The sequence below is a fragment of the Suncus etruscus genome, chromosome 1 (genome assembly GCF_024139225.1).
Source record: "Suncus etruscus isolate mSunEtr1 chromosome 1, mSunEtr1.pri.cur, whole genome shotgun sequence".
Lineage (NCBI taxonomy): Eukaryota > Metazoa > Chordata > Mammalia > Eulipotyphla > Soricidae > Suncus > Suncus etruscus.
In genome coordinates, this window is record NC_064848.1 from 95,416,163 (window position 1) to 95,439,806 (window position 23,644).

Sequence of the window (23,644 nt, forward strand, 5' to 3'; positions counted from 1 at the left end):
AAATACTTGTTAATAAACTTTAAAAATAAACAAAAGACATGAATAAGCATTTCTACAAAAAATATGGCACAAAGACGTATAAAAAATGTTCAATCACATTCATCATCAGAAAAATGCAAATAAATAACAAAGGTTTCACTGTAGAGTGGCAAGAATGGCCTATATAAGAAGATTTGAATGAAGTGTTGATGATTATGTGCAGAAAAGAAACATTGGTACACTGCTGATAGGAATATAAATTGTCAGATACTATAGGAAATTGCAATGGAAATTCCTTAAAATATGCAAATAACATATTACCTAGTCATATCACCCAAAAGCATCAGAAGAATGTGGAAACAGTAATTCTAAAACATCGTTGTACTCATATTCATAGTATATTTTTTTGGTTTTATCACTAAGATATGATACACACAGCATGACCATGAGCCAATCTCAGCTGTGCTGGGTTGAAATTCAGGATCCCATAAAAACAAGGCCTATTCTTATCATGAGTTATATCCAAAATCTACCCTATGTATATAAACAATAATTTACATTATCCATATTATATAATAAACCTAAATGTTCACACATAGATAATGGATTTAAATGGACTAATAAAGATCAGATTATTACATAAATATATATCATAATATATATCATTGTATTTACAAAGTTTAAGCAGTGCTCGCTTCAGCAGCACATATATTAAAATTGGAACTATACAAAGATCAGAATGGCCACTGTGCAAGGATGACACGCAAATTCGTGAAGCATTCCATATTTATTTGATGATTTTGGTCTTTTGTTTGATTTTTGTATCTTTTTTTTATTTTGTCTACTTAGTTGTTGTTGGTTTTGGGGATTTTTTGTATTGTTTTTTTTTTTTTGCCTTTTTTCCCTTTTCTTTTTAAATTGATATTTATAACCTCTAGATGGACTCCTTCTGGGTTTTTTTTATTGTGTTTTGTTTATATATTTTGTTTTTTTTCTTGTTTCATTTTGTTCTTTTCCTTTTTTTATTTTTCAAACAGAATCACATAAATTGAATCATCTTGCTCTACCTCATAAATTGAGGGGGGAAATGGGTGGGATCAGAATCAAACAGTCATATGAACATAGTATAAATAAAAAAATAATCAGACAAAAACACCAAGCCCAAAGTCAACAACAACAGAATCGATACCCAATCTTCAACAAGCTATACAGAGAGGGTACCAGTTGTACTAGCAGTCCGGGGGTGAAAGGAAGGGGATGCTGGGAACAGGGTTGGAGGACAATACTGGTAGTGGGAATACTCCTAATTCAATGTCACTATATACTTTAAATATTACTGTGAAAGAATTGTAATTCACAATGATCACAACAAAATTATTAAAAAAGATTAAAGCATATGTTTTTTGAAATAGTGGCCAAAACATTAGGAATTTCTAAGTGAAATAATAAAGAAAAGTAAGTTAATTATCAGATGCTTTTATCCATATGAATATGAACCTAAACACAAATTAAATGGCAAGAAACAACAATGCAAATTCCTAGAGTCAGTAAAATTTATTGTGGTTATCAAAAATGGTATGTGAATGAACAAGAGGAATATTGTCTTTCCGTTTAAAGCCAAATCCATTTGGAGTTGTCTCCTGATAGAGGTTGGTGGCTGTTTTTAGTGATATTCATGGTTCAATATAGTGTCAGGCATCAGATTGGGACTCCTACATGCATAACATGTGTTCCAGTTCTTGGAATACCCTTGGAATTTTTTAAGTCATCTCTTTGGACCTCAGAAGAATCTTTGTTGGTGGTGTAATGACACTGAAACTTTGATAGTTATGTTTACTCACACTGACAGAGGTGTGAAAATAAGCTCTTTCAATTCCATAATATTGTAGACCTATGTTTTTATAATGTGGGCAATATTGCCCCTATAATGAGTAATGGAATGTTCATGCATGATTGTTACCCCACTCCCCATTCATCTTGAAACCTTACCTATTAATAGACCTCCCATTTCTGGGAAGGTCTTTGGCAGATAACAAAAGGCTTGGCCAAAGGGAAAGGGGATTTGGATTAAGGAGGAATTGGGAGGAGGCAGCAATAGAGAAATTATAGGAGAGATAGCTGAAAGAAGCTAAAACACAGGGCAAGCTGAGTAGAGCATGCTTAAATGGTTATGATATAGGTCACACATGTTGGCCAGGGCCTGGAATAAAGATGATATACCCTGAAGCCTGCCTGTGAGTTTTCTACTCACCGCTCTCCTGAACCCAGACTCACCGGCTTGAGGGGGTTGCAGACATACGTGGTCCTGGGCTGGAGGAGAAAGGCCCCTCCATCACCATCTATCACCATCCAAGACCATCCAAAGGGATTAATGCAACACTTAGTAGTAAAAATTAGGAGAACTTATATTCACTTAAAAAAGTAAATTTTCAGAGAGGGCTTTGAGTGTTATTTTTTTAAAGAATGTATAAAACCAAATAAGTTTAGAAGTGTTTGTAGTAAAGCACAAAATCAATGTAAAATAATATTTTGAAAAATCAATGGGTTCCTAAGAAACCTTAAAAATAGTTATATTTTTATTTAAATATTAAATTTAGATTTAGATTTAGATATTAAATTTTTAGGAACAGACTTGGTTAATATTATTTTAGATTGATAAAAAATTACATTTGCAAATTACTTTTCAGTTTCGGTATAATCTGACTAGAACTTAAATATTTTTACCTTTCATCTATGAAAATAGTCTCTGAAAGGTCTATAAAATCAGGAACACAAGCATATTGATTGTGTTTAGTGGCAGAAGCCTTCTTCTGTTGATAATCCAATCAAATGTCATTTTGGCATAAGAGAAAAAGTACATTTGATGACAGCAAAGGTCTCAGTGGGGGTAGAAAAAAATCAATGTTAGTCATGGAAACAACAAAGATCAATAGACAGACCACTAATCTACAGAAACTGAAGGATTTTATAGGAAGTCAGAATGCTGACAGTGCTATTAAAAAATACACAGCTATTGTTCTTGAAAATACAATTTTTTTTAATTTAGAGTTCTACTGCTTATAATTTGCTGACATTGCCAACTAACATTACCTGGCAATATAGTGGTAATCATAAAATACACATACATATATTTAATATTCTATACATGTGCATTTACATGCATAATGATGTATAGAGTTCTTAACCTATATTGTCCCATTAATAATATGACGTTCCATATATAAAATTATGCTAGCACACTTTCCATTTTCTTAAACTTTTTAAAAGTAAAGCATGTCGACTATATTTAAGTATCTTATCTTTGAAAGCTCATAACATGTAGTCACAACTTAAAAATATTGGCTAATTGGTTAGGATAATATCTTAGAATTTTCCAGACACTAAGTTCACAAATTTAGGACACTAAAGACTACATATTTAACAGAAGTTTTTATTGCATAATATTTCACTGCAAGCCTTTTCTTAAAAAGCCTTGGGAGTGAGAGGAAATACATATTGCCACTTAGCAGATATTGGCAGTTACTGCTATTTAGTTGACTTTATGTTTGTAAGGCATGTTATATGAAATGGAAAATACAAAAGTTTTTTGCATTATTTTGCTTCAAAAATGTTCAATGTGTCTTACACTATATAAGAGTTAGTTACTATCAATTTTATAAATTTACAAATAAATTTATCAAAAACTAGATGATAGATATGGATCTAACACATACATTATATATATAATATTACACACAGATACAATATCCTCGTGATCTTAGTTCCAAGTTTTTTAACAGTCATCTGTATGAACCTAAAAGGTTAGTTATAAAATTAATCCAAGAAAAGAGATATATTCAGACATAAGAAAAATAAATTTTATACAAATTTTGTGAAGGTTATATTTTAAAATATAATTAAAAGTGCTATTATTTCTAACATACTTTTGTGATTATGACCTCAACATAGACACTATTAAGTAAATCAATATTGTATTAATTCAGTTGTACAGAGAAATTTGTATTTTACATAAAATTATGTTCATTCTTTTCTATAGTGATGCCATGAATCCTTTCTATTATAGTGCTAGAAATATACCTGATATTGGTTCTTAAACTAGAGAAGACAATTAGGATCTAATGAAGATTTTTGATCATAGAATAGTCCATAAGACTGTCCAGGAATCATTAGGAGAGAAATAAAGAGGTAAAACAATTTGTAGTCATGATATTTTAACAAAGTCCATGTTCTCTTTTTTTACTGTCACATAATTTTTAATGCAATGCCTAAAATGCCAGAGCAGCCTTTTTTTTTCATTTCACTTTAAAAAGTTAATACCTTCCCACAGGCCACTAGGCAAATGTCCAGTCACATTAGGTCACTCTGATTTAAAAGAAACTAGAAAAAATAAATATTATTTAAATTTTTTTCTTTGTGTTAAATATTCATCACATTGATTTATAAGTATTCTTTTATACACTCATGTTTATTTATACATAAAATGGAAGGTTAACATATTTACAGTTTATCTCATTTTTGTGTGGATATTTTTTATTGTTTCTGGTTTAGCTCTAAACATATTAGAAAATCTTAGATAAAACTTGTTGCTGACAGTTAAAGGAAAAAGGGACCCATTTTAGGGGCAACATCATAAATACATTATAATAAATTTAAAAATAAAATAATGGCCAGTTTAATGCCCTGAGAAAAGGAGGAAGATAAAGAAAAAGGCTTGGAAAGAGGTTGAAGCACAGAGCCAACAATGGCCCTCCCCAATGCTCCTAGCTGGGTGCACACAGTTGCTTGTGACATCCAGGGCATCAGGACTGCCTGTGAAGAATGAAGAAAGAAGAGGTGAGAAAAATATGTGGATGTGTGTGTTATGCAAAAAAGATAATGAATAGTTATGAATTTTGGAATTAATGGAGGGAATTCTGTGAGAGTGTAATCAGTTGGTTGCTGCCAACTGGAATGAAAAAAAAGCTATACTCAAACTAGATAAACAGTATGTCTCTAAATCCAAAATGATCAAAAGTTTTTGTGTAGAGAATTCTATGGAAAAGGAGCTTAGATGCTCTAGACTCACATTAAAGTTCTCTTAAAAAACTTGGACCTTTTGACTCTGACGACTTCAGGGGAAACTTCTTCTGCGCATGTCTTGCTGTGTTTCTGAATCCCCGAAGGTTTCCTCAGAGGCCTAGGGAGCGCACCCCCAAAAAACTGCATTTTGAAGCTGCTGAGTAAGTACATTCTGGCTGCAGGGGTCGCTGTCCAATAAGCTGAGTTCTCTGGCTTGTGGAGGCTCCACCCTGCTGTGCCTTTGTTCACTCTGAGGACTGTCAACTAGAGGCAGCAGAAGACTTTGCTTCACAGCCGCACACTCTTTCTAACCAATGAACCCTACCACAACACGCAGGAAAAAACCACTCTACAAGCATGACAATGGGGAAACCTCGCAGGCAAACACCATCCATAGAGAATGAAGATGAAAGCTCAGATGACCTAATAAATTCCAACCACCTGATTAACCTTTCAGATAAGGAGTTTAGAATAGAAATATGGAATATGTTCGTAGAACTCAAAAAGAGCATAGATGGATCTGAAGAGAACACAAAGACAGAAATCAGAAAACTCCAAACTGAAATAACAGATCTGAAAAACACGGTTGCTCAACTGAAAACCTCAATGAATAGCCTCGCCAACAGGGTATCAGCAGCTGAGGAGAGAATCGGAGTACTGGAAAATGTGATGCAGAAAAACTCAACACAACAGAAGAAATTGGAAAAGAACCTTATGACAAAGGAACAGGTAATGGAAAAAGTACTCAAGGCATGCGAACAGATGAAAATAGAAATCTTTGATAAACTCAATAGAAATAACATAAGAATCATTGGAGTCCCAGAAACCCAGGAATAAGATCTCCAGGAAGAATCAACTGTCAAAGACATCATCAAAAAGATACTCCCAGAGTTAAAGACTACATGCAATCAAATCCTGCATGCCCGAAGAGTACTAGCTAAAAGAGACCCAAAGAAAAACACCCCAAGACACATCCTCGTTACAATGACAAATTTTATAGATAGAGATAGAATACTGAAAGCAGCAAGATCAAAAAGGAAAATTACATTCAAAGGAGGATCCCTAAGACTTACAGCAGACATGTCACAAGAAACTCTCAAGGCCAGAAGACAGTGGTGGGATATTGTGACAAGACTGAATGAAATGGATGCCTCACAGAGAATATTGCACCCAGCCTGACTCACGTTCAGGTTTGAAGGAAGGATATATAACTTCATAGATAAACAACAGCTCAGAAACTTCACAGATAATAAACCAGCCTTAAAGGAAAAACTGACAGGACTACTCTAAGACAAGAGAGACCAACAAACACAGCAAACTTATCTACAAAGATGACATTAAATCCTATGACAATCATCTTCCTCAATGTCAATGGACTAAATTAACCAATTAAAAGACACAAAGTGGCAAAATGGGTCAAAAAGATGAATCCAACCTTCTGCTGCCTACAAGAAACACATCTGAATAGTCAGAACAAATATAGACTCAGAATCAAAGGCTGGAGGAAAATCATCCAAGCGAAAAACACCCTCAAAAAAGCTGGGTGGCCATATTAATATTTGATGACACCAACTTTATACTCAGAAAAGTGGTAAGGGACAAAGATGGACACTATGTACTAATCAAGGGTGTTGGTGTACCTATCTGAGACCCTGGATTTAGGTGTAGTTACCTAAGACCCACCCATTTCTGGGAGGGGTCTTGGGAACCAGATATTAGGTGTATCCTTACCTGCAAAACCCCGCCCATTCCTGGGAGGGGTCTTGGAATAGGTAGATAAACCCTGAAGCCAGGGAATTAAGGGGCTCTGCCCTGCTGCGCTCGCTGGCTTTAGGTTCTTTGCCTCTTTTGGTCTTTGACCAGGGTGGAGGCCAAAGGAATATGGCTGAATTATAAGATGCAGGGCTAAGAATGGCCGAATGCTTGAAAGGTTATGAGATAGGCCACACACCTGTGGTGGTTAGGGCATGAATAAAGATGATGCTTCCTAATGCCTGCCTGTGAGTGAGTTCTATACCGGCCATTCACCTGGGCCTGAGACCCGCCAGCTGCATGGGGATCGCGGAGCCATGTGGCCTGGGGTGGCAGAGAGAAATCCATCGCCATCCAGCTCCATAGTTAATTATTTGATACTACACAAGGGATATGTGCAACAGGAAGAAATCAGACTATTAAACATATATTTACTCAATGAGAGACCAGCAAATTATCTACTACAATTACTGACAAATCTGAAAGAAGAAATCAATAATAACACAATCATTGTGGGAGACCTCAACACGGCCCTATCAACACTTGATAGGTCAACCAGACTGAAACCCAACAAAAACATACTAGCCCTGAAAAGAGTTATGGAAGAAAGAGGACTAATAGATATATACAGAACACTCCATCCCAAAAAAACTGGTTACACATTCTTTTCCAATGTACATGGGTCATTCTCCAGAATAGACTACATGCTGACACATAAAACATACCTCCATAAAATCAAGAGGATAGAAATCTTGCAGGCTACCTTTGCTGACCACGAGGCTCTGAAATTAGATGTGAACTACAAAGCCACACAGAAGAAAAACTTTATAATTGGAAATTAAACATCCTGCTACTGAACAACCAGTGGATCTGAGATGAAATCAAAAAGGAAATCAAAACTTTCCTGAAAACAAATGATAATGAAGACACAAACTGCCAGAATCTATGGGACACAGCAAAAGCGGTCCTGAGAGGAAAATTTATAGCTCTACAAGCACATATCAGGAAGGAAGAAGGAGCATACCTGAATAACTTAATGACGCAGCTCAAAAATTTAGAAAATGACCAACAAAAGGAACCAAAAATAGGGAGACAGAAGGGAATAACAAAGCTGAAAGCAGAACTCAATGAAGTGGAAGCCCAAAAAACAATCCGAAAGATCAACGAAAGCAGAAAATGGTTCTTTGAAAAAATAAACAAGATTGATAGACCATTGGAAAACTCACAAAGAAAGAGAGAGAGAAATCTGATAACCCGTATTAGAAATGAAAAGGGGGAGATCACGACAGAAATTGCAGAGATCCAAAGGGTAATCAGAGACTACTTTGAGAAACGTTATGCTACTAAACAAGAGAACCTAGAAGAAATGGAAAAATTCTTGGACACTTATAATCTTCCACATTTAAGTAAGGAGGATGTAGCATATCTAAACACCCCCATCACTACTGAGGAAATTGAAACTGTAATCAAACATCTGCCCAAAAAGAAAAGCCCAGGTCCAGATGATTTTCCTAATGAATTTTTTCAAATCTTTCAAGAGGAGCTACTACCTATCCTAATCAAGCTCTTCCATGAAACTGAAAAAACGGGAACACTCCCAAACAGCTTTTATGAAGCCAACATAACCTTGATACCAAAACCAGACAGAGACTCTGCCAAAAAAGAAAATTACAGACCAATATCCCTGATGACTGCTGATGCAAAGATCTTCAACAAAATCCTGGCAAATAGGATCCAATGCATCATCAAGAAGATCATACACTACAACCAAATAGGTTTCATTGCAGTAATGCAAGGATGGTTTAACATCCGCAAATTTATCAACATCATACACAACATCAACAACAAGAAAAATAAAAATAATATGAAAATATCAATAGATGCAGAGAAAGCATTTGATAAGGTTCAACTCCCATTCTTGATCAAAACTCTCAGTAAGATGGAAATGAAAGGAACCTTTCTCAATCTAGTTGAAGCCATCTACCACAAGCCAATGGCAAATATTATCCTCAATGGAGAAAAACTAAAAACCATTCCTCTAAATTCTGGTACAAGACAAGGCTGTCTGCTCTCACCACTCCTCTTCAACATAGTGCTGGAAGTTCTTGCTATAGTGATCAGGCAAGAAAAAGATATCAAGGGAATCCAGATAGGAAAGGAAGAAGTCAAGCTCTCATTGTTTGCAGACGACATAATACTCTACTTAGAAAACCCTAAAGACTCTACCAAAAAGCTTCTAGAAACAATAGATTCATACAGCAAGGTGTCCTTTTATACACCAATAATGATAGGGAAAAGATGGAAGTCAGGAAGGCAATCCCATTCACAATAGTGCCACACAAACTCAAATATCTTGGAGTTAAGTTGACCAAAGACGTGAAGGACCTATACAAAGAAAACCATAAAGCCCTGCTTCAAGAAATGAGAGGACATACGAAAAAGGAAATACATACCCTGATCATGGATTGGCAGGATTAACATAATTAAAATGGCAATACTCTCCAAAGCATTATATAGATTTAATGAGATCTCCTTAAAAATACCCATGACATTCTTCAAAGAAGTGGATCAAGCACTTATGAAGTTCATCTGGAATAATAAACACCCTCGAGTAGCTAAAGCACTCCTAGGGAAAAGGAAAATGGGAGGCATTACTTTCCCCAATTTAAACTGTACTACAAAGCAATAGTTATCAAAACAGCATGGTATTGGAATAAAGACAGACCCTCAAATCAGTGAAATAGGCTTGAGTTCTTAGAGAATGTTCCCCAGACATAAAATTACCTAATTTTTGACAAAGGAGCAAGAAATCCTAAGTGGAGCAGGGAAAATCTCTTCAACAAGTGGTGCTGGCAGAATTGTTTAGCCACTTGCAAAAAAGCAAACATAGACCCACAGTTAACATCATGTACAAAGGTAAAATCCAAATGGATTAAAGACCTTGATATCAGACCAGATACCATAAGGTATATAGAACAACACATCGGTAAAACACTCCATGACATTGAGACTAAAGGCATCTTCAAGGAGGAAACTGCACTGTCCAAAAAGTGGAAGCAGAGATCAACAGATACATTAAACTGAGAAGCTTCTGCACTTCAAAAGAAATAGTGCCCAGGATACAAGAGTCACCCACCAAGTGGGAAAAACTATTCACCCAACACCCTTCAGATAGGGGCTAATATCCAAAATATACAGGGCACTGACAGAACTTTACAAGAAAAAAAACATCTAATCCCATAAAAAAATGGGGAGAAGAAATGAACAGACACTTTGATAAAAAAGAAATACAAATTGCCAAAATACACATGAAAAAATGCTCCTCATCACTAATCATCAGGGAGATGCAAATCAAAAGAACGATGAGATACCACCTCACACTACAGAGATTGGCGCACATCACAAAGAATGAGAACAATCAGTGCTGGCGGGGATGTGGAGAGAAAGGAACTCATCCACTGCTGGTGGGAATGCCATGTAGTACAGCCTCTATGGAAAGCTATATGGAGATTCCTTCAAAATCTGGAAATTGAGCTCCCATTCGACCCAGCTATTCCACTCCTAGGGATATACCCTAAGAACACAAGAATACAATACAAAAACCCCTTTTTCACACCTATATTTATTTCAGCACTATTCACAATAGCCAGGCTCTGGAAACAACCAAGATGACCTTCAACAGACGAATGGCTAAAGAAACTGTGGTACATATACACAATGGAATATTATGCAGCCATCAGGAGAGATGAAGTCATGAAATTTTCCTATACATGTATGTACATGGAATCTATCATGCTGAGTGAAATAAGTCAGAGGGAGAGGGAGAGAGAGAGAGAGAGAGAGAGAGAGAGAGAGAGAGAGAGAGAGAGAGAGAGAGAGAGAGAGAGATGCAGAATAGTCTCACTCATCTATGGGTTTTGTTTTTGCAAGTCAGCCCCTGAAGAGGTTGACTGATGGAGGGATGGAGGATAAGGCCTTTCCCCTCCAACTCGGAGCACGCATCTGATACCCTGTCCAGTGGATGGTTCTGAGGTGAAACGGCGGGTAAACAGCTCGCAGACAGTCAGGCTTGTGGAAATATTAGCTTTATTCGGTGGACAAGACTGAAGTCCAAAGACTCAGCATAAGTTCCAGCCCAAAGCCCCCCACCTTCCATAGACCCTTGTTTTTATCCCCCCGAATCAGGTACTACCCAATGGTGGGATCAGATACCACCTTATGGTGGAAGCAGAATCAGGTACCACCCTAGGGTGGGGGCAGAATGCCAGGTCACACCCTAGGGTAGGGCACAATCAATAATCAGGGTAGGGTCAGTAACATAATAATCCCCTAAAATATTTACATACACAACAGGTTTTAAGAAAAATAAAATTCTTTTTTGTAACAATCCTCAGAGACAATGAGAGGAGGACTGGAACACCAACTCACTCCATGAAGTTCACCACAAAGAGTGGTGAGTACAGCTATAGAATTAACTACACAGAGAACTACCATAATCATGTGAATGAATGAGGGAACTGGAAAGCCTGTCTGGAGTACAGGTGGGGGTGGGGTAGGATGGAGGGAGATTTGGGACAAAGTTGGTGGGAATGTTGCACTGGTGAAGGGGGGTGTTCTTTACATGACTGAAACCTAATCACAATCATTTATGTAATCAAGATGTTCAAATAAAGAAGAAAAAATAATGGATCTTTTGAAATTATAGGAAATCAAGATATTTAAATAATTCCCAGAGATGGGGGCCAGAAAGAAGTACAGGCTCAAGATATAAAGCTCTCCACAAAGAGTGTAGTTTGAAAAATAACTATGCTGAGAACTAGCATAACACTGTTAGTGAGTGAGGGATGTACAAAGCCTGTCTCCAATACCAGTAGGGCGTTGGGGAGAGAAGTGATAGGGGCATTGGTGATGGGAAGGTTGCACGGTGAAGGGGGTGTTCTTGCTATGACTGAAACCCAACTGCAATTATGTTTGTAGTCACAGTGTTTAAATAAAGAAATTATGAAAAAAAGATTTTTCCACCAAAAAGATTTTTCCAAATGAGATATAAAACTACATGCATAATGGCATTCTGTGTGTTCTATAAATTGAGAAGCACTGATTTTTCTCTTTCCTTGGCATCTTAAGTATTTTTAATGCTTCATGGCATTATGTTGGTTTTCATAAATATAGTCAGGATATTTTCCTCTCTAGGGTGAAGACTAATCTCCAGGCAGAAATGAATTCTTAAAACTCAGAGGAAAAAAAAACTCAGGTACCCCTACCTCTTCAAGTGAAATGAAGTTGAAGAGGTTGAGGTTACATGACAAGAAGGGTCAGTTCTGTTAAAAGTGCTCTGCTAACTTCAGGGAGACCATAGAGGTGGATTGGCCTAGGGAAATCAGAAATCGTTTAGAAATGTCCAGGTCTGCACTGATTGGGCCCTGCTCTCAGCATCCACAAAATTTCTGGAGAGAAGTGGGACAGTTTTTTCTCTAGGACGCTCCTACAGAGGTGAGAGGCTCCATGCCACCTTCAGCTCATCATGTTGATCTGACCTTTGCACATTTACATCAGCCTAGCCTGGGAAACCCTGATTTGAAAAGTAAAATATGTCTTTATTGTTAAACCATCTGCACTGTATTTAACCAATTTCCTGAAATCCCCTGTAAATAATGGATAGCTCCAAAATGGAGATTACTCCAGTCTTGCTAGATTTATGCAAGGAACAAGCCAAGTTTATTCAGCTATCTGACAAGGTTCAATGTAAAGTAGAGAGAAAAACTATTTTCTCTATATGAATCAAATGCCTTCTAGTGGGCTCACTTCTCTTTTGTAACCTATATGAAAGTGTACTTACTGGTTGTAATAGACTGTTCATAAGCAACTTAAAGATGTACATGTGATCACTAGTCTGGCTAAAACTTTGCCAGGGAGATTTTACACCGAATAGTACAGTAGGAGATGTAATTAGGAGCTGTGTTTTACTTGCTGTTACTGAACCTAGTGGGAGTTCTGGTTCTCCTATCCAAGCAACACCTGTAAAACTAGAGACCATATCCTGAGGAAGACTGGGAGCATGGCCTCCCACAGATGCTAAAAATATTCAGTGAACAGGTATAATACAATGATGCTTTGATTTCTGTTGCTTAACTTCTTTGTCATCATTCCAGAGGGAGCATCTTCTAGTGCTCTTTCCTCCCAAGGATAGTATGGAACATTCACTAATCCAGGGCCGAATTAGTTCAAGTAATATTCATTCTAACTGATCTGATCTTTCAGATATGTTGATAACTGCAGAACTGGACTAGTCTATTGCCTGGACCCTCTCTTTAAGTGCGAAAATAGCAAAATATTTCACCTCTTTGAATAAGTTACAGAAGATGGATCTTTGCCCACACTACTCATTAATGGCTTTTTAGGTGGTGAAATCTCTAGGTAAAATAAGAACCATAAAGGTCAATAGAAAAGCTGCCAGGGGAATAAAGGCAAGAAGGGCCATGGGAACTCAACTAGCTAGAATTTTAAAATTAAACTATTCTTATCTACCCCAGAGGTTGGAGAAAGTGGAAATAAAAAATAGTCACTAACATGTAGGAGAATGGAAGGTAGAAGGGAAGAAAGAGCAAAGATTTTGGTTTCCCCTGGTAATGTTAAAGGTCAAAGAATTAACACCAGGTTTGTGAGGCATTTCTTCTGATTCAGTGCAGGAAAGGCAACACCCTCAGTTGTCTCTCTACACATTCTGATTCTAGGACCCTATGTTGTTCTCTCCACCTCAACAGTTGTTTAAATTGCAGGATAAAAGAAGACACAGGAATCTCCTTTCTCCTCATGGTGGAGAGTCATATCCCTAATAAGAAGGCTTGCCTGCAGATCTAACTGACTCAGCTACCAGGACCTGAATAGAATGTAGATAGATCATGCTGGTTCCTATTAATAGCGGTGTCTGTGGGAAATACAGATAAATGTGGGTGTATAGACTCCCAGAATAGGATGGATTCTGGGTTTTGTGCCCTATCCATTTCTAGTAAAGAAATAAAAAATTTGATTGCTCAAAATATTTCTTTAATGTGTTTAAGAATCAGCTAAGATTGTTATTCTAATGTGAAGATGCAATCAGTCTTTTCAATAAACATAATAGTTTAGTGACAAATTAATGATTAAAAATCATTAAATGATAAAAAAAATCATTAAATGATATTCTATAAAGTCAAAAAATCCCAGGTATAAATAGTATGATAGTTTGATTACCCAAAATTCATAAAATTCAGAAAAAGTTAATAATTCATTTTTCAGAATGAATTCAAAGAGTCTCTGCCAAATATTTTTGTTTTGTTTTATTTTTGGTTGTTTTTTTTTTGGGGGGGTCTTTGGGCCACACCCGGTAACACTCAGAGATTACTCCTGGCTATGCGCACAGAAGTCACTCCTGGCTTGGGAGACCATATGGGATGCCGGGGGATCGAACTGCGGTCTGTCCTAGGCTAGCGCTGGCAAGGCAGACACCTTACCTCTAGCCCTCTAGCGCCACTGCGCCGGCCCCTCTGCCAAATATTTTTAAGAGGGCAAAAATATTGCCATGATTGTAAAAGTAAGTAAAGATACTACATATACAAATTATAATCAATACTCCTGATTAATACAGATACAAAGATCCTCAATCAAATATTAGCAAATTAATTTTTATAATACATAAAAATTGTAAAATATGACCAAATTAGATTTACTAAAGGAATGGAATAATAATTCACATAGGCAAATAGTAATAAGATGTGCCACATCTTCAAAAAAAACTATTTATGATCATATGAATATGTGCATATAAACCTTTTGAAAACATTAAATGGCTGTAATAAAAGCTTTAGAAAATATAGATAGAAAAACTTACCTTACTATAATAAAAGTCATACAGAACAAATCCTCAATTAATATTAAGTTCAATTATATGGAAATTAGAATTTTCTTCTAAATTTGGCACTAGATAAGATTGTCTACTCCTGGGACTGGAGTGGTGGCTCAAGTAGTTAAGAGTCTGCCATGCCTGCGCCAGCATAGGATGTGAACTGTGGTTCAATCCCCCAACATCCCATATGATCTCCCAAGCCAGGAGCGATTTCTTAGTGCATAGCCAGGAGTAACCCCCGAGCATCACTGGGTGTGGCCCAAAAACCAAAAACCAAAAAAAAAAAAAAGAGAGAGAGAGAAAAAGATGGTCTACTTTACCATTTTTAACATAGCATCATTAAAGAAATCATCACACCACAAATATTATACAGATTGACTCCATTCCCTACCAAAATGCTAGTGATGTTCTTCAAAGGCAGAGGTATCATTAAATTTTTTATCTAAAATATGTGGGATCATGAATTTCCTTGAGTAGTCAAAGAAACCTTGCATAAAAAGATGTGAACCTTGATTTTATACTAAAAAAAGTTACAATAATTAAGCAGTGTAGTTATAGAATAAAAGCAGATACTAAGATAAATAAAATAGACATAAGAATTTACAGATAAATTCTCCAATATAAAGGTAGCTGATGGCCTTGTCTGGCCCTGCTAGGTTAATCAGCATTTGAGGGATAGAGCTGGTCATGAAAGCCAGGTCCAGGGAGGAGAGGTTGTTGAGGAAGAAGTACATGGGAGTATACAGCCAGGAATCCAGGTGGGAGAGCAGGATGATGGTGAAGTTCCCGACCAAGGTCAGCATGTAGGAGAAGAGGATGATGATGAAAAAGACCATCTCCAGCTCAGGGTGGTCAGATACTCCCTTCAGAATAAAGCTATCAGGGAAGCTGCTATTGGATGGGGTCATTGCCCTTTCAGGCTCCTCTCAGAGCCCTGAGGATCTGTCCAGGGAGAACAGCAAGGAAAGCAGCAGCTATTTGGCCAGGGATCAGGCAGAGTTCCCTAGGGTGTTTGGATCCTCTGAGGTCCCAACTCTTTCCTGTCTGACCAGCAATGATAGGAAACTATATTCCATCCAGATGTCAAATTTGAGCTACAATAGAAATGCATGGCATGTCTTCTGGAGACAGAAACAAAAGATTGGGGCACTTCTTCTACAGGCAGCTATTATAATTGGAGAGAAAGAGAAATGTAAAAATGCTTAATACGTCTCTCAAGCAAGGTTTCCTAAGGCCATGGAGAAGGAAAGCAGATCTGCTGCATTGGAAAAGTCTCAGATGCCTGCAACAACCTTCTCTCTTCTATAGTCTCCCTTCCCAAGTGGATGCCCCTGAACCACGGTGGGCTGGGAAACTCCCTGATTCAGTCCACGTTCACGCTGTAGTTCTCCCTGTGTGGACACCAGATGGTGAACAACTTCTTGTGTGTGGTGCCTGCCATGATCAAACTGGCCTGTGGGGACATGAGTCTCAATGAAGCTGTGCTCAATGGTGTCTGCACCTTCTTCACTGCTGTCCCATTCAGCATCATCCTGGTCTCCTACTGCTACTTTGCGAGGGCAGTGCTGAAGATTGTCCTTGAACACCTGCCTGTTCCAACTTCTGGTGGTCTTTCTCTTTTATTGCTCAGCCATCTATGACTATCTGCTTCCTGCCAAGAGCAGCAACCAGGACCAGGGCAAATTCATTTCCTTCTTCTACTCTGTGGTCACGGCCATGGTCAACCCATTCATCTATACTCTGAGGAACAAGGAGCTCAAGGGGGCACTGAGGAGACTGCTGGTGAAGGGGCGGGAAGTGGGCTGAGAGGGCTACAAGGCCAGTTTTGTATCTAACAGAAACACTGTTTCTCCTCTTCGGACCCCATGAACAGAGGAAGGACTAACCCCAGTACCTCCAGCACGTGTTTCCATTAAACCTCCACTGCTGGCTGCGTGAGTGTTTTCTGGCATGTGCTAACTTACCAAGGATCCTGTGTGGACACCATCTGTCAGGGCAAATGTGTCTGACTAGAGACTGAAGCACAGCCCATCTCTGTTGTCCACAGGTTACATAGTAGGTCTTGTATTTCTAGAGAGTTCTGTACTTTTTAAAGAAAATACCTCCATTTGCAGTATCTTACATAGTGCTACTGCAATCCCATAAAATCAAGCCAGGTATTAGGAACCCCAAGTGACGATCCAAACAGTTCTTTATATCCTACCTACTTTGTTTTTGTCATTTTTGTCCATATCCAAGTCTTCACAAATCCAGTCTGTCATGGTCAGAGAGATGGCAGAGTAACTTGGGTGCTTGCCTTGTATGCAGCCAACCCAGATTCAATCCCCAGCAATGCGTTTGGTCTCCCAAGCCTTGCCAGAAATAATCTCTGAGCCTAGAGCCAGGAGTAAGTCCTGAGCATGGCCAGGTGAGGCCCCAAACCAAAGGAGAAAAGAAAGAAGAACCCCATACTTCCCATCCATGTATCCCTAACCATCTTACTGTCCTCTCCTTTTTGTCTGTATCCCATTACCCTCTGTGTCACCTCACAGCTGACAATAAAGCATTAACTTTTATAGCCAAAGTATATTCCTTCAGGGCAGGAGAGACAGTATGGACAGGAGACTCTTATCTTGTGTGATGAGGCTAATCTGGGTTCAATCCCCAGCACCCCATATGGTCTCCAGAGCAATAGGCATGATCCTTGAGCACAAGGCCCTAAGCATCACTGGGTGTAACTCTAACCCCCCCACCACCACCACCTTGCTAAGAGATAAATAAAACAGGATCCCTTGGTAGACCTTTATTTAAATAACTTCCTAGTCCTGGCTGACAGATTTGCCACCAGAATGTGGATATGCTAGTAGGGTGGGTACATTTGGGGACTAGTCTGTGATTCCCTCAGCAAGTTTTAGAGTTCAGGAAAAACCTTCCAGCCATGAGGCATTTCCACTGCCTCAAATCTAATCTTTTACCCTCAGGCTCCCAGCATTCACCAACTCACCATGCACATACCATGGTGCCCCTGGGAAACTCTGTGATCCAACTCAAGTGCCAGCCCAAGACCCTGAACAATGGGACCACTTTGAAACTGCCCTGCAACAAATCTCAGATCCTCTCCCTAGAGAGAAAAAGAGAGATTTGGGTGTGATAAGTGTGATAAGTGACTTGGAACTTTCATTGCTAGAGAAAAACAAGTCTACAGGGTTGGGTGCAAGAGTCTATTTTGTGTCCTCTCAGCACCTCTGTTTTCATGAATTTATGTTGTAACTGTGTTTATATGTCTCATATATAGGAATGAGCCCTTAAATAAGTGCTTAGCGAATTGAAAGAAAAAAAAAGAAACATGGAATGCTCAGCATCACTGATCATCAAGGAAATGCAAATTAAAACTACAATAAGGATCACCTCACACCACTGAGAATAGCTTATATATAATGACCAGAATTGACAAATGCTGGTAGTGTTGTGATGATAAAGGAGCACTCATTCACCATTGATGAGAATTTAATGTGGTTCCACCTCATTGGAAAATTGTACAGAGAATTGCCCAAAAGTTAAAAATGAAAATATCAAAGACTCTAGCTATCCCACTCCTACTTAATTATTCAAAGAACAAAAAAAGCACAAATTCTAACTTCTCTAAAAGGTGTGTACAACTATGTTTACTTAAGTATGATAGTACAGGGCCAGAGCGGTGGCACAGTGATAGGGCATTTGTCTTGCACGCGGCTGACCTAGGATAGACGTGGTTTGATCCCTGGGCATCCCATATGATCTCTCAAACCTGGAGCTATTTCTGAGTGCAAAGTCAGGAGTAACCATTGAGCATACCATGTGTTGCCCAAAAACCAAACCAACCAACCAAACAAACAAACAAAGTATGATAGTACTATTTACAATTACCATGACAGAGAAACAATCCATAATATATAATGATAAATTAGTGGATAAAGACACACATACAATGTAATTGTATTTGGTAAAAAATAGATGAAGAAACGAAGGGCAAAATGGGTAGTGCAATGGGTAGGGAATTTTCTTCCATGTTGCTGACCTGACTTCCATCCCATATGGTCAACCAGTTTGAGTCTACCAGATGTGAGCCAGAAGTAAGCTCCAAGTGTACTGACAAACAAACAAACAAAAGAACAAAGATGAAGAAGAAGAAGAAGAAGAAGAAGAAGAAGAAGAAGAAGAAGAAGAAGAAGAAGAAGAAGAAGAAGAAGAAGAGGAGGAGGAGGAGGAAGATAAGAAAGAAGAGAATGAAGAAGATGTTTTTGCCTTTTTCTACAACGTGGATTTAGGAAACAGAAGTGGAGGTTATTGTTCTAGGCAAAACAGTCAGAAGAAAAAGTTAAGATAACTTCAAGGTTATTTTAGTCATATGTGTCATGTAAAGGAATAGCATCAAGGAAATATATGACATCTAAAGAAAAGAAAATCCTTAGCCTCAGATACCTGAAGACTCAGAAGACTCAGATTCCTCCCAAGGAGGGAGGGATATATGGAAAAGTTCTTATAGACAGTAATTGAAGGATATTGGCTCTTGGGTAGCAGCTGTAGTGTTAGGTTAACACTGCACTCCTAAAATTTATAAACATTTATCACCCTGTAATAGTACAGGATGTACTGTTACCAAATCAGTGAAATGGGTATGAGGTAATTATATTTGAAGAAAGAAGTATATATGGTTTTTATAAAACACAGAATCCCATACATTTAGAATTAGACTTTAAAGTGTCCCAAAAAGACAAGGTGAAATTAATTCATCTTAAATGTATGTCTGTTTTATACCTAGAAATATTATTAGGGCTTAAGGGGCAGAATGTACACTATTTACTCAGTGCTTTTTTGGGTCAATGAAGGTGTCAGAAAGGTAAAGACTTATGTTTAGGCCCTAAAGTAAATAAAAATCCATTAAAAAGCAAAACAGAGAAAGCTAAAAATGTTTGTCTCTAGAATAATAATGGGTGTGACACCCAAGCAAACAAATACAATTATCAAAAACTATGCAGGAGTTTTACAAGACAGATGCATATTTAAGGATATAAAGAGATCTTGGTGAAAACATTTTTTAATCTGCTTATGTTATATATGTCTAGGTAGCTAGAAAATTTCAGACATGAGCTCTCCAAGGTATTTTGAGTGACTTGGAAATTACTTTCCTCTCCCCTTACAACCCTGGGCAGGCAAACCAAAATAATGAAGACCAAAAGAATCACTGTCATTCTCTTCTAGAAGAAAAGAAAAAGATGGAAAGAGATCAAGGTATACTTAATTTAGTCTATCCTGTTAAAACCCTCTTATCAGCATGAGCTACAAATTTATAAAAGAAGAGTTTAAACAAAGAGATTCTCTCTATCCTGAATTTGACTAAATGATTATGGGAGTATTTTTAAAGGAACAGCAGCAGGAAAGCAGCCTTGCCTTTCTAAACTTTCAATGGAGATAAACACTTTCATTTTCCGGGAACGAAAAGCAATTCTTCATATAAATTATCATACTTTTCACATTTAATATCAGCCTCCCTATTGACCAGGACTACAATTTAAGCCACAGAAAATCCATTTAAAAATCTTTTTATCAATTAGAACAAAAGGATATTATTCTGTGAACAAGGTAAAAGCTTACTTTATGACTAAGCTGCAACAGGGTGTATAGATTTACCCCTAACTGCAATCAATAAATCATTCCTGAGAACAGTACATCAGAATAGCATTAAAGTCACTTAATTCAAATTTATAAGAAACAATTTTATAAATTAATTATTATAATTGTTATAATATACATAAAGGAGAAAATTCTTCATAACAAATTGAAACATTAGGAAATAATTTTAAAATTAAAAAGTTTCACAAATCAGCAATTTACTCTCCAAAGAATAGCTCCTGGAAATTTAATCTTAAGTAATGGACTGCCTACTTTTATATAGCAGAGTTATGTAATTATATATTATGATTATTTTGTTTTTTGGATTTTTGGGTCACACCTGGCAGTGCTCAGGGGTTAACTTGGCTCCACGCTCAGAAATTGCTCCTGGCAGGCACGGGGGACATATGGGATGCCGGGATTTGAACCAATGACCTTCTGCATGAAAGGCAAATGCCTTACCTCCATGCTATCTCTCCGACCTCAATATATATATATATATATATATATATATATATATATGTATATATATAAAATGTGTGTATATATGTGTTGTGTATATATGTATATTTTTATATATTATTATTTTAAAAATAATTTTTGACATGTATTTAAAAATGAATCTCAACTTCCAATATTATTATGACATATCAGCATGATATATCTTATTTAGCAGCCAGAGGTATATATGAATATTTTTAGAAAGCTTTTTCTAATAATTTAAAAATATATACCTATTACTATGCCATCAAAGTATCTAAAGAAAACATATAAAAGTATTCAATGACTTATTAATTTACATTCTAGATTATATTAATTTAGAACATTTTCTTTTTCAAAAGAATTATGACAATAAATAAATAATTTCTATATAATTTAAATATGGGTAAAACATAAAAATGTATTTCCTCAATTTCTAAATTCAATATTTAGGAATTGCAATAAAATCCTTAGGGTTTTTCCTAGAAAAAAAAAAGAGGAACAACACAAACTCTTGACTACACACTATACCACAAAAAAACCAGCAACAGCAGAAACAGCAGCATAGAAAGACCAGGTAAGTAATCAGCTTTCTACTACAAAGGCCCATAATAAGCCTTTAGGGTTCTTATACAGGATTACAGGTAAAGAATACCATGGGAAACCACTGACTCCAACAGGAGCATGCCATAAAAATATGTTTTAATGACTTAATCTTTCTATACTTAAAATACCTCTCAGCTTTTCTGTCTACAGGCGTTCTTGGATTCAAAGGGTCGAAAAACTAAGATTGCATCTCGGGGCTCAGTCACATGAGATACCATACCCAGCTTGCACTATGAGAATGTCCCGATAAAACTCTTTAACATTCCCTTTATCCCTAGGACTTGAAGCACATGACCACCCAAAACCACCGAAGCAGCAACTGTAACCTATAGACTTATACTACAGGCCCTACTTATCGAACACACTCAAACTAGCATTCCCTCGCTCTTTTCTCTACTCTTCTCACTACTGTTTTTTTCTTTTTATTTCTTTTATTTATTTTTCTCTCCTTTTCTTTTTAATTTATTTTCTCTTTTCTTTCCTGCCCCTTCCATATACTTTCCCCTTTCACCCCTTTAAAAATTCAACTATCCCTTCACCCCGTAATCCCATCCAGATTTCCCACATTAAAACTCTTCACCCTCAGTTCCTATTCCATTAGGCATCAAGAATGACCTCCTACCCAGCACCCAAGCGAAGGGACAACCAGTCAAACCCACACCACGCCCCCTACAAGAAAAGGCAACCAATTCCCCTGCTGACTCACGCTGCGTGGTCCTCCTTACCAACCCTTCCTAACGTGGACTGTTTCTTGAAACCGGACTTAGCTCTACAAGTATCCCCCAATGCATGAACTCTTCCCAAGTCCTCCCTGCCGCAAATCTTTTGCCAATCTCAAGAAGGTCAGGTTGGGAGATGAAAAGGCACCCGGGAACCAACACAGCACAAGAAAATCTCAAAAGACAATGGGGAAACCTATACTACCATCATAAGTATAAGACCTGTATCACACTACCTCTTTACCTGCTCTTCCCCAAATGCAAGATACTTTCTTGCATCACCTTGTTCCTTTAATTAATTTTTTACTTCATTTCTTAAAAATCATTTTTCTTGTCATATGTATGTGAACACATATTTTTTTATTTCTATTTTTATCTTTTTTGGGTGTGTGGCATGTTTTTGTTTTCTTCTCTCTCCACCCTCAAATGCACAGGCAATGTAATGTAGCACCATTTCTCCCTGCAAAGGCACACTAAAAAAAGGGGAAATCTTACGTATAAAAATGAGCTCTTATTTATTAGGGATAAGAACTTATACTTGTTTACAATAGAGGGGTATCTCCCACCTTGAAAATATGTCATGTGGACCCAACTTAGACCCCAGGTGATTAGACTCCAACCGTCCAGCCTTGAATCCTGGACCACAGACATAGAAACGACACACTTCTTCACAACAGCCACTGGAAACAAATCCCAACCGGGACATCCTTAATAGTGCTTGGACACCAATAAATGCCAGCCCTAATATGATACCCTGACAACGAGGAAAATGAGAACAACTTGATCTGAGAGCAAGTTATCCTACCTCACCAGCTAATGATAAGACAAAATCAGAAGACTTGTCACCCTTTGGTCTGTCCAAATGCCAAGATCGCGATTTACAGATGATTGGCTGACAGAACCATGGCCAGACTGTATGTATTCTGGGGCCAATAAAAAAGCCCTAGTCTAGGGTGTGAGCTACGACCTGCATAACAACTATGATCACTAGTTCCAGAGGTCTGCCTGAGACTATTGCAATGGAAGGGGAACTCTGGAAACAACGGAAGACGCTATCCCGGGCCCCTTCTTAGGATCAGTGCAAAGACCAGGACCGCCAACCACAGAAGACGGATTAAAATGACACTAAGGGAACAGAACTTCTAGATCCACAAGGAAAGACATAATCATAAGTTCAACTCCTTGACTCGTGCAGATACCGAGACCTCTAGATACAGAGGTCTGATGTTATCACCCAGGACGGAGCAGAAGTCTTCCATACACCACAAAAGCACCAAGGGGAGAGTTAATGAACCTGAAAGGAGTCTATAGTTAACCCCATGACAAAATACTTCAAGGGTGAAGAAACCCTGTAACTCTTAGGCAAAGGAAATTCCTTTTCGAATGACCCCAATATTTACTGTGCATCTGCTGGAGGGGAAAAAAAAAGGACAAAACAATTTTAATTAGTATTTACTTGTCTATTTTTTTGTTGATTTCATTGTTGTGGTTTGGCTATTGAAGTGGATATCTCCATTTATATTTATTTATTTAT

General features: G+C 37.5%; 1 protein-coding gene and 1 non-coding gene across 2 annotated transcripts in view; one reads left to right on the plus strand and one right to left on the minus strand.

The window, feature by feature from the left end:
- The window catches only part of THSD7A (thrombospondin type 1 domain containing 7A), a 320,868-nt gene that overhangs the window by 179,985 nt on the left and 117,239 nt on the right, over window positions 1-23,644 (minus strand). The gene's annotated exons all lie outside the window — the stretch shown is intronic.
- On the plus strand, window positions 667-770 carry LOC126028325 (U6 spliceosomal RNA). The gene has a single exon (XR_007502420.1). It is a non-coding gene; the product is annotated as a U6 spliceosomal RNA (small nuclear RNA).